We start from the raw sequence: 12,680 nt of genomic DNA on the forward strand, positions 1-12,680 counted from the left end.
CTGCTCACATCACTGCCTGAGCTCCACCTCCTCTCACATCAGCGGTGGCACTGGAGTCTCACACTCTAGAGATTCTCATGAGAAACTAATGCCCATCTCACCTCCAGGCTGTGGAAAAAGCATCTTCCATGAAACTAGACCCTGGTGCCAAAAAGTCTGGGGACCACTGCTATAGCTGACCGGGGAAGACCTATCTTGTTTCCACTTCATCTATAAGATGATATGGAACTTCTTCCTAGGAAACTTTTTCTGAGGAAGAGTAGAGGTTTCAGAATTCAGGAGAAATATGCACAGTGTTCTGTAGTGGTACAGACCAAGGTTTGAAACCCAGCATGCCCAAGCACTAGTTATGTGGTGCTGGATGAGTTCTTTCATTTCTGATGAGCTCCAGTTCTCATATCTATGGGAGGTGGGGCAGAGGCAAATGAATGAACATCTTTGTGTATTTTGTACACATTGAATATAACTCACTGCATAGATCTTCTAGTCTGCTCATGACACCTAGTAGCTGACCTGCTATTTGGTTATGGGGTGATTTTGTATAGATTAAAACAAGGATTCTCTTCCATGGAGTGGTTAAATTGGCAAGGGGAATGTGAGCTGAATTTTGGCCTTGATTCTCCCGCTTTGCTGGCTGCTCTTGTCCAGCGCACAACCAGCAGCAGAACCCATGGAGGTCCTGTAGAGTAGGCTTTTATTAACAAATCATTATTATGATACTATTGCAAATCACACAACTGAGTTCACTTCCTTCAGGAAAATAACAAGGATACATTCAAATAACTAGTATTTATTTTTCACTCTACAGATTGTTTCATTAAAAAAGAAAGAAACACCAAGGATGAGAGTAGAAGTGTCATCAAGGGTTTCTGCTGGATGGGAAAATCAATGTAATTCATGGTACTGTCGATATCACCAATTATATCCCATTGGACATGATCGAAAGCAGTTTACACTCACCTATTACACATTATTTTTTAACCGGATGCTTGGCCACTTGTCACCCTAAGCACCGAATCAGAAGAAGATAATAATTAGAGTAAAACATATTCCTGTCCTCCTAAAGTTTGGTTACCAGTTGGGAAAAAATTGACCTAACTCCAGTGCAGAGTACACAATTCCAATTAATACTAGAGGAAAAATATGACTTGCTTAATTTCATGAAGAGTTACGGTTACTGATGGATTTGTGAAATTTAACATGTTGACATTTTTCATTCAATGCCTTCCCCCCCCCCCCACCTCCTGTTGGTGACAGGAAGTTTGGTTAATCTTCAAGCTCTTTGGATGAGCTTTCCCCGGGTCTCAACAGATGTTAAATCTGTCAGAGAGGAATTTACTCAGTCTGACTTGATGCTACAAATGGTAGCAGTTTGAGGCCCTGGGTTGCTCTAAAAGTAGCACGAACCCTTCCAGGTGGCACATGCAGTTATGATCACAATGTGCATTAGGACTGAATGAAGACATCATTTGAGGTTTCCACTACTCCTAAGAGGGACATTATAAAACAGACATGTACACAACACCCTGGACTACCAAGACATTGCTCAGCCACACTGAGTTTTTACAGGGGTTGGTGGAGGTGATAGTAAAACAAACTCAAAACTATATGACACTCTCATCTCCAGATCAAGGTGGAAATCAAAGATAAAAAGTAAGCCTCAAGGAAATGCTGATAATTCAGGAATATCTTTTGGGAGAAGAGGCAGGGGTAACATTTGTTCCCAGAATTGGGGACTCCCAGCTCATGGATTGGCACATGCTAGAGTGGAGGGGGTTAGGAGGGCTTTAAACACCCTTCCCTGCATGGTGAAGGCCACGAGAAACCAAGAATGGTGACACCTCTGCAAACTAAGTTCTCTTGGGGGTCACTTCTGTCTGTGTCTCTCATAGGACAGTGTTTCAGCAAGATAATGAATGATGGGTTTTCCATGAGATTTGTCTAATAGTGTCTGGCCCACAATAGTTCCTCAGAAAGGGGCCCTTCTTCCATCCTCACTAAGGGGACTCTGGTCCTCTCCTCCTGGAATAAGAAGGGATGATTTAATTCTTCCAAAAGACATTCTCTGAGTCTATGACAGAAACCTGTTCCTTCAGCAATAGCTAGTGCTCAGGACTTCTCTGACCATCTAACACACCTCCACAGAAGCCAGATAAATGCCCACCTCCATGGAAGGGTAATGTTCTCACCTTGGGAGTGATGGGGGTCCTTCCTTGCCAATACTCTGAGGGCCCATTTTGCTGACCGTCACATGTCAAGTACCAACACAAGAGATGGACCTCTCACCACCAGTGCAAAGGGGGAGAGTTGACATGAGTGGAAATGGTGGGAAATTGAGAAATGTAAAGCCACGAAAGTCAGGGAGAGGGACACAAAGACAGGGGCCGAGAGCGAGGCTGCTGTCAGGAGGGCTGACACAGCTGATGACTGCAGCCAGCCACTGAGCCATGTGGCTCAGTGTCTTTATACAGTGTCTTAATAAGGTCATACAAATCTTGACACAAGGGGTAGAAATCAACCCTAAAGAGGAATAACTGTGTGCTTGTCAATACCAAAGTATGGGCTACATGACTTCTGACAGTTGAAAATAATGTTATTAAGGGAGGAGAAGTGGTTGGGGGTTGCTCCCTGAGCATTTCTCAGGTTGTAGGGGCCCTACTGGCCACAGCCAGCTCCCCCAAATCACAGGGGAGAATGCTTTATCTGTGCCGTGTCCTTTTCTCAAGTGGGTCTCAGTGTCTAGCTGTTAAGTGCAGAATGTATGTGAGGTTTTTTGGGGAGAGCTTGATATCTTGTCTGAAACCTAGTAAGCCCACTTAACAAAAGAGGTTGTTGCTTTTACATAAAATTCTACCACTGGAAAAATATCTCTTTAAGTTAAAAATCACTCTCAACTGTACCTACATGCACAGTCATATTAATGCCAATTTCCCCGAAAGATGTGCCTGATTAAGTTGCCCATATCAAGAATAAATCTATATCCTACAGGACCTTCCTAGAGAGTAATTTGGGGAAACTACAATAAGGGGTGAGAAGAAAGAGGAAGGAACAAATGAACAAGAGGTTCCACTGCCCCGAATATCAATGAGATTCATATTTGTTACATAAAAATAGGAGACCCCTTGGTAGACACCATCTCACTACCACACATATGTCACTAAACAGCCACAATTCAAAGAACACAAATCCCAGCATATTAGGATATGGAGTGGAAAGCCTAAGTTTGAAATGAAGAAAACAAAGAATTGTAAACCAAACAGGAAAAGCACAATGCTGAGAGTGACGATCATTCTTACGAAGAAAACAAAATGAGAGAAAAGAAATGCAAGGGCAGAGAGGAAACTGAGGTCAAGAGCAATTTCTTGGCTTTAACTATGAACTTGAGAAGACCCGAAGACACAGAGCAGACTGCAGACGGCACTAAACTGGGGTTGTACATTTTCAGTGTTCTTTTCTGCTCCTAAACTGTGAGATTCAAGTGATTTGAGGTGAAATTTAAGGTTCATGGTTGCTTTAGTGCTACTTGCTTACATCTGAATACACAAATAAAAGTTTCTAAATATGGGATCGTAGGTAAATCCCTTGAATTCTCTCAGTTTCAACTTCCTGCTCTCTAAAATGGGAATAACATGAGTAATGAACTCATAAAGGTGGATGAGAAGTAAAAAACACAGTAGAGTGCACAGCACTTACCCCAGTGCTTGGGTAATTCACTATCACCGTCATTACTACTTAACTACACAAAAACCAGGAGGGGCATAAACAGCCGTCCAGTGAAAAAGGTGGGAAAAACCATCATCCACATAGATCTGCATTTTCCTGGATAGTCATCAACTGGGATTTTGTCACTTGCACCATGGGCATCTCAAAAAAAGTCTAATCTTCTTTAAAGGTATTATAAAGGCTGTGGAATTGCAGCCACAAATAGAGAGCTTTCAACAGACAAGCTGCCATAAGCGGAGGTCCCTCAGTGAACCAAATAACACCAGGGAATTATTCGAATCTCTACCAAGAGAAGATGAGTGGTGCAGGGTCTCTGATTCCAAACAGCCTGCCCAGGCTTCTGTGGTCAGTAAGGTTCGGGTTTAGGGTCCTCCACAAGGGAGGAAAAGGCTTTGTGAATAAATGAAGCCCCAAACCACACAGGGCAGGCAGCTGCAGGCTTCCATGTGCATTCATTTTGCTTTATATGACAAATTTCAAATGCTGCAAATACAAGCACGACAAATAGAAAGGCGCTAAGTGATCATTAGGATTATAATGTGTGTGGATTTGCAATCAGAATAGACACACTGCAAATAAAGCGCTATATAAATGCTAAATACTTCACCATTTGCTACTACAATAATGTGTCATATGGCTGAAGTTTTTAAGTACTTTATGTTCTCTGCTTATGTGAAGTCATTAATCCCATTTATATAATTAATAAGGAAATCCTGGGTCCAAATTAGGGACCAGAGGAAAAAAGAAACCTGGAATTAAAGACAAATGCAGGGCCATTGTTCTCCACAGCTATAATGATGCTTTGCTAAATAACACATTTCCCCCTGAACCCTATTTTAAACACTGCACAATCCACCATGAAAAAAACTGATTATTACTACTATTACCAGTGATTGTGAGTCGGATGACCACATATTGTCGTGACCTAGAATGAACCTGGATCCTTCAAAAGCCTCCTCTCTAACAATCGTATTCCCACAGCCCTAACAGGCTGAGTCAACTTTTTTCTAAGTGCCAATGTACTAGGTTAGGAAGAGAGAGTGTCCCCTGTGCAAGGTTGCCCATTTTAAAATTCTCGCCTCTTTCATCAGGGAAGATAGTATATATTAATGAATGAGTTGGTGAGTTAGTTTTAGAGTCAGACAAAACTGCTTGGAACACCAGCTTCATTACAGTCTGAACATGTCAAATTACATGAGATGTTCAACACTAGTGTCTTTATCTTCAGGGTTATTTATTTATATTAGGAGTATTTATTTCTATTAATAAATAAGCAATTTCAGAATGAGAAGAAAAGAAACAGCATGAAAAGGAAGAAAAAGAAATGCAACTATATATTAAAAAAAAGAAAAATAATAGACTAGACTAGAAGAATCCTATTCAGAGACTGAGAGTCTGAGGTTGTCTTCTTGAAATTACTCAAAATTTCCAATAAAGAAAAATGTGAATTTAAAAGAGATAGAAACTTCCTTCTAGCAGTCTGAACCACAAAAGCTATCAGAACAACATACTTTTTGTATGATGTTGGTATTTTGGTGTTGATGATGATAATGTTTCTCTCTCTCTCTCTTCCCCAAACCTCCAATTGTTTAGAAAATTAAAAAAAAGATTCCAGAGAACAAAAGAAAGAATGGAGAGTTAAAACATAGGCTGTACTCTATGGCAGGAAGAGTATTCAGCTGGAAGGACTTCAGATCCAGCTTTTATCCTTTCTGTGCTATTTACTAGGCATAATTACAGGGAGAAGTTACAACAAAGGACCTTAATGCAACGTCAGTTATTTTTACCAACCACTGTGACCACACATATCCTCGGACCCATTAGGGTAAGTATGAAGTATTTTGCTCCAACTTTGGTCTGTTGAGATCCCTTACCAGGGAGAAATGCTTCAGTCCGTAGGTGGATGAGCTCCTTGTCTCAGACTATCCAAGGTTCTAAAGTCCTGGATACCCAGGCTGACATGACCTCAGTTCACTGCTAGCATGACTTGTAATCAGGAAGTCTGCCTTCAGCTAAAGGAAGACAGGTAGTGTCGGTGCTGACTCAGAGAAAACACAAAGGATGCTTTCCCGCTTCAAGGGCCTCCTCCACTAACCCCCTGTGAAGTCGGTAATTTCAAATATATGGCTTGGGGATGTGATATGCTACAATAAAAGTGGCACTTGCTCTGAGTCAAGAGACAAGGTCCCTGTCAAGGCCTGCAGCAACTGAATGCTTCTTACGAAACTTACTCTTCTGTTTTCCTCAGAAGGTTGGTTTGCAGGTCAAAATAAAGACAATAGGGAAAAATTGTTGCAGCTGGTGAAGTCTAATACAGGGTGTCCCAAAGAGGACCACACACATGGAAAATGGGGAACTGTAGATAAATGAGATTTTATTTACAAAATACTCATTACAAAGTTTATGAAACATTTGCAAAATATTCTCCACTTGTTGGCCACCTCTTTGTAAAATTTTGTAATGAATATTTTATAAATAAAGTTACATTTAGCTATAATTTCCCATTTTCCCTATGTACGGCAACCCTGGACACCCTGCATTTATGTAGAATGAAGTTTTTCTTTCTTTTTTTTTTTTTTGTAGAGACAGAGTCTCACTTTATGGCCCTCGGTAGAGTGCCGTGGCCTCACACAGCTCACAGCATCCTCCAGCTCCTGGGCTTAAGTGATTCTCTTGCCTCAGCCTCCCGAGTAGCTGGGACTACAGGCGCCCACCGCAATGCCCGGCTATTTTTTTTTTTTGTTGCAGTTTGGCCGGGGCTGGGTTTGAACCCGCCACCCTCTGCATATGGGACTGGCACCCTACTCACTGAGCCACAGGCGCCGCCCTGTAGAATGAAGTTGAAAGAGTATTCTCTAGCTGTAATGACAACATGACCTGCTTTGTTTGGGAGAGTTCCAGTATATTCCTCCTTTCCAAGCATAAGTATTAAAACTCACCTATATCACTTTCAAAATTAAGAAATTATGGTAACTCTACTATGAACTCATTGTTTATATTTAGGACTTATGCCCAAGATTAGACAGCAGGAACAAAGAGCAAGTGGATGGACATAGTTGCATGTGTCATATCTCTCTGACAGTAGAGAAATTATTTACATTTTCAGAACCTTGATTTCTATATTGTTAAAATGAAGATAATTAGTGGAACTTATTTCATTATATTTGCAATATTATAAATATCAAATAAAATAAAATATTAAGTGCCACTCTGTATAAAAGAGTGTAGCACAGAGTCTGGCACATAAAAAGAATTCAATATATGTCAGCTAAGAGAATAGAAAAAAGCCGATGAGTTTTCATGACAAGAGGAAGTTATGGAAAGTACTGGGTGTGATATTCCTTGGGATGAAAGGCTTGAATGGGTAGGATAACCAACTGTAGGATGGCAGGATGCATTGGACAGAAGTGGAAGCCCTGGTCCTCACTGCTCTTACTGTCCAGGGGGCTTAGTGATTCTGTAGGAGTGTGGTACAAGGACCCTTCCTTCCACTTCTCAGGCTTTGCCCTATCTCATACCTAAAAGGTCTATGCATGATGATCTACTCTTCTGAAACAACCATCTCTCTCACAGGAGAAAGATTTGTTCCTCCATGTCTTCACTATTTCAATCCTCGGCCAGCACAATATAATCCAAAAAGCTTGCAGAAAACTTGTGGAGGTGGGACTTGATTTACCTCCATGCACGTGCATCAAACAGATCCTATTGGAGAAAATCTGTGTGAAAGGGGATCAGTGTTGCACATGTGGCTGGGCAACGTGGCATCTTCTATTGAGTCATCAGCTGGAGTGATTCAGACCCCAGGGCTGAAGAGTAGAGGGAAAATCTCCTTCCAATACTCCTGTCTTTTTTTTTCTCTATTTTTGTTTTGTACTGGTTCCCTCCATCCTGAACTATTTTCACTTCAGCTTAGAGTTAGGAGAAAGGATGAGTGAATTTTCCAGCCATAATCATCAAATGGTAGTAAAGAAACTATTTAAATGGCGGTTAATGGATTTACTCATTACTTGGACACAAAAGACAACTAAAATTGCAATATATGCTCCTCTTAAAAGTACAAATTAAAAACAGGATATAAAATTGTAAAGTTTTCTAAGTCTGGCAGGAGGTTTTGCAAAAACTCAGCTGCCAGGTTATGAGCCTGGTGAGATGGAACAGTCATGTAACACATGCATAAGGCTAGATCCAGGCTGAGCCAGTCCTCCAAGGCTCAGAAGAGCTGCCCAGGACTGACAGGGTCTTGTCTGTAACGTGGTCCATTTCACACCGAAGCTGAGGAAACCCCAACACATTTGCTCTGAGTTTTGTACATCGGGTGTTACTTAGATCACTGAGTGAGAGCATTGAAGAACATCCTGTACCAGAAGGAAAGAGATAATGGGGAAAAATTTCCTTCCAATCTTGATCTCAGCATATTATATATTCTGCATACATTCTGCCCGAGAATTGCAATCAAGAGGGGGAAAGACATATACTGGCCAGGCTTATCTAGGACCTACCCTCCATCGAGAATGACTAGAATGGACTCAATGTATTTTAATAAAAAATATACAACCTCAGTTCAAAGGGAAAATAAGCAAGATTTAGAAAAGGGATTAAATGTTTTTTTTAAAATAATTTATGCAAGTTCACACTGATATTCCCCCTCTGTCTATTTCTCTCTGTCTCTACATATCTTCCTTTCTCTCACACTCTACACTTACACATTAACACACACATATTAATAAAAAGGGCAGCGTCTGTTTATCTACATTTGCCAGCGTCTGTTAATCTACATTGCTACAATGAACACTCATTCATTCACTAGCAATAAATATCACTTGGGATATTCTTTTTTTTTTTTTTTTTAACAAATATCCTGAGTCTGTAACTCAGACCAATTTGGGGTTGGAGAAGGGGACTGGGAAATGAATGGCATTTAAAATAATTCTTCATGTGATTCTTAGGCAGGTGGTCCACAGACCACACCTTGAAAAACAGAGTGAAATGCTACTCTTTTTCCTGCAGTATCTTTAGGAAGCAGCAAGATGGAAGCAGGTCCAGGACGGATGGGTTAAACAGGTCTAGATCAACAGATGCTGATGTTTGGTGCATTGACTTTTAGAAACTGTTCTAGGTTGACCTTAGAAAACATGCAATTGTAAATATTTTCTCTGACCTTTTCAGATGTAGCTTTTTGCCAGTTTTATAACCCACAAATGTCTTTCTCAAAGACTTGAGAGCCATCCTTTTTACATTTAATCATGAAGAAAGATGGTGCCTGGATCTCCCAGGCTCTGTGGGGGGTGGGATGAAGCCTGACTCCCAGGTGCTCCTATTAGCACACACCACACATAGCCTGATCACCTTGACCCAGACTCTTCACTAATGTCCTTCAATCATTCTCCACAGTACATCCCAGTGCTTAGAATTCCCCTGCTTTTTGTTCCAGTGAGTTGAGTTTGATCTTTCTCCCCTATTGCAATATCTCTCTCTTTGTTGTCTTGAATAAAGTTTTCCTTTCCTTTTTAACTCTGTCTCATGCAATTTTTCCTTGTCATTTAACTTTAAAATAGCTACGATATAAGCCTATGGTTCTTTACATGCAAATATAAGATGTAAGATGCCCAGAGTCTCAAATCACTAGGCAAAGTCCCAAGTTCTAGCTTCAACTTTTACCTAAGCATCTCCTGGAAGGCTTTTGATTCTCTACCTGTGAAGGGAAAAAGCCTAATCTGACTTAGACTCTTAGATACCTCCTTTCCAAACACTTAACACTCATTTGCTATCAGGCTTCCATTACACCGTAAGCTTGTAGGAGTAGGGGGTCCTGGCTTTCCCAACCCAGTTGACTTGGTTTGCCTTACTCAGCTGAGCTAGAAAGTTCAAACGAGGCCTGGCAGCAAATAAAAGCAAAAGTGAGTGGAAATTTAAAATAAAATTGGAGAGGTATAGCCAGTGTGGATACAAACAAAAATAACCTATGCAAGTTTCAGGATAACAGAGATTTTATTTAGCAGAACAAGAGAAAGTTTAGAGGACTTGCTAAAGTGAGAGAGTCCAGAGGGAAAGGCCTGCAGGAGTATTAAATACTCCATTTGAAATTGGCTGCAAGGCTTTCATTGGCCTCTCTGTGCTCCTAGGCAGTATTGGTCATTGCTTACCCAGGTTACTTCACTTCCATATTCTGTGGACCCTCCAGACTTCCTGGTTCAGCAAGCCAGGTTTTCCTCCCATTTCCCTTGATGCCCCTTTCTCAGTGTGCCGCCTTGTTATCCATAAAGGCAGAGACAGAGCCTACCGTATGCATTCCTGAATCCTCAGCGTCCATCATAGCACTTGGAATTCAAAAGGTGCTCAACAAATATTAGAAAGAGGTGAATGAAGTTAAGTAATACATAATATAAATAAAATGAGAGGACATTTTTGTGTGTATAAATATCTAAAAGTATATTGATTTTGACCCTGGGCTCAAGTTAATGAAAAGTCCAAATGTTTCCTTAAAAGAATGTCAAACAATCTGGATATAATCCTCCCTTTGCATTGAGTAAAGTTATGATTTGAGTATTAATTTTTTTATCTTCAAGTTTCTTATGATATACAACAGAAAGAGGGTAAATAATTCTAGATATCCTGTATAAAATTAACCTCATAGATCTGAGGATGATTGCCTGCCCCCCAAGTTGTAACCTTTTCATAGATCAAAATCCATCTTGATATACTATGATTTCTCGAGAGTTGAAGAATGTGTCTCTAAATCCATTAATTCTCTTCTCTCCTTCCCATTTTTCTTTTATTCTTTCATGTATCCCTGTAGTTATTAAATGCTTATTCTGTATGCTTTCTCTAAGTAAGGCCAATAATATTTTAAAGCCTACACTGAATTAGGTACCACATCTTAGCTGAATTCTCTGCCTTTGATGAGATTAATATTTTAGCCATGTGCTTATTTCATTAAGTGGCTAAAAAAAAATTCTTCATTGACCTTGATGCATTATGTAAATGGCTAATTCATATTGAAGCATAATCTTCTAGGAATTGAACTTTGATCTGAATAAGGTAGCCAAACACACATTGGAGGGGACCTTGCTCTTTCTGAATATTTTGACTCTCGGTAAGCATTACACAGGGCATGGTAGCCCTCTGGGAGGCCATGGTGGGGGGTACACTTGCAGTCAGGATTTCCAGACCAGCTGAAGCAAGAGCAAGACCCCATCTCTGGTAAAAATAGAAAATTACACAGGCTTGTGACAGGACTTGTAACTCCTAGCTGCTTGGGAGGCTGAGGTAGGAGGATTCCTTGAGCCAGGAGTTTGAGGTTGCCGTGAGATAGGATGCCATGACACTAAATCTTGGGGCATCAGAGTCTTTGCCTTAAAAATCAATCGATCAATCAAGGAATAATGTGCTTGTGTTTACTTTCCAAGCAGAGTTCCTTGCTATCAACTATAAATCAATAGTGTGTATATAAGGTTAACTTCTATGACATTAAAGATTAAAACAATTGTTCTCTGAACACACATGCACCCACCCCACTTCCTTCTCCCTCTTATTATTTTAGATCCATAGGTATTATAGCTTATACATTGGTTCACAGTCATTAACACACAATGATCAAATAGAAAGACCCCAGGCATAAACCTGACAAGAGCAAGGAAACAGATGACTACTGGATCTCATTTATAATATAATACTATTCCAGCATGCTGTAGGTGTTGACCTTAAGCAAGAGAAAGTTGATGACTTAATAGAGTTTTTCTTATAAACCTTTTTCCTTTCTGCTTCATAAATGCTGACTTTTTTTTAGAGACCTGCTCCTCCTGTGATTACTTTCAGAAGCATAATTTTGTTTGAAAACCAGAGTTCACTTCAATAGTGCTTGGTTAATTGTATGGGCACTCACACTTGGTGGCAAGGTGAAGGCTGTCCTTAACAACAAAATAGAGACCTGGAGTGCCTACTCTCTCTCCCCGCATAAAAAAACACACCCTAAATGTAAGAAAGTAATTCTTTAGTTCTGATTGTCTAAAAAATAACCATGTAATAACAATATCTTAGTTATGCAGTTGAGGAATTGAAACATTTCTGTTAACATACATCAGGATTCAAAAACCATCATTAACAGATATTAGTGGTGAAATTTTAGGCAGATTACTGACCTTTTTAAGCCTGTTTCCTTCCCTTTCAGTATGATTGATAATAGTATCCACATCATAAAATGCAGTGAGACTTAAAAAAGATGCTTGTAAATACATTTAGAGATGGCACGTGCTTAGTACATGGTTGGCACACACCATATACTCAGCAAACAATGATGGTGAATACGTGATATCTTCTTGTTTTGTAGATACTTTTATTTATATGTAAGCAAGGGGATGCCTTTGCTTGGCTGAGGACAAAAATTCGACCAAGGACAGAGGAAATTCTACGGTTTGAGACATGGTAAGTGCTGCTGACCATCTTCTACATTTTTCCTCTTCCTTGTTGATTGACTAAAAACCAGAATTCCTTTGTTACTGGTATCTCTTTTCATAAGTCTAGCCCGGGGAGTACTGCATTTGCTTTCTAATATCCCTTCTTCCCAATCTATTAGTCAATGGTTGGCCTTCATCTCTTTCTTCTAATCTTGTGGTTCTTTAAAAACAACCTCTTATCAGCAACTTTATGTTTTCCACAGTTGCTGCCAAAAGAATGAAAAATCTAACTTTATAGAAGTTTAAACATGGCCTAATACAAATAACTTATCAGTGTTGAAAAATTTGAAACATTAATCTGTCACCTAGTAAATAGAAACACCATATTCTTTGTCCCAAGATATTTTTCCAGAAACGCCATTCATTGTCATCCTCAGCAATCCAAGATCCCAAGTAGAAGAATGGGTGGAAGACTGAGTGGTGGCCCTGAGAGGTCAGCTGATAAAGCTCCCTCTCTTTATTTATAATAGTTTCAAAACCAGTTCAATAATAACCTTCCTTAAG

Source organism: Nycticebus coucang, chromosome 3 (assembly GCF_027406575.1).
Source record: "Nycticebus coucang isolate mNycCou1 chromosome 3, mNycCou1.pri, whole genome shotgun sequence".
Classification (NCBI taxonomy): Eukaryota; Metazoa; Chordata; class Mammalia; order Primates; family Lorisidae; genus Nycticebus; species Nycticebus coucang.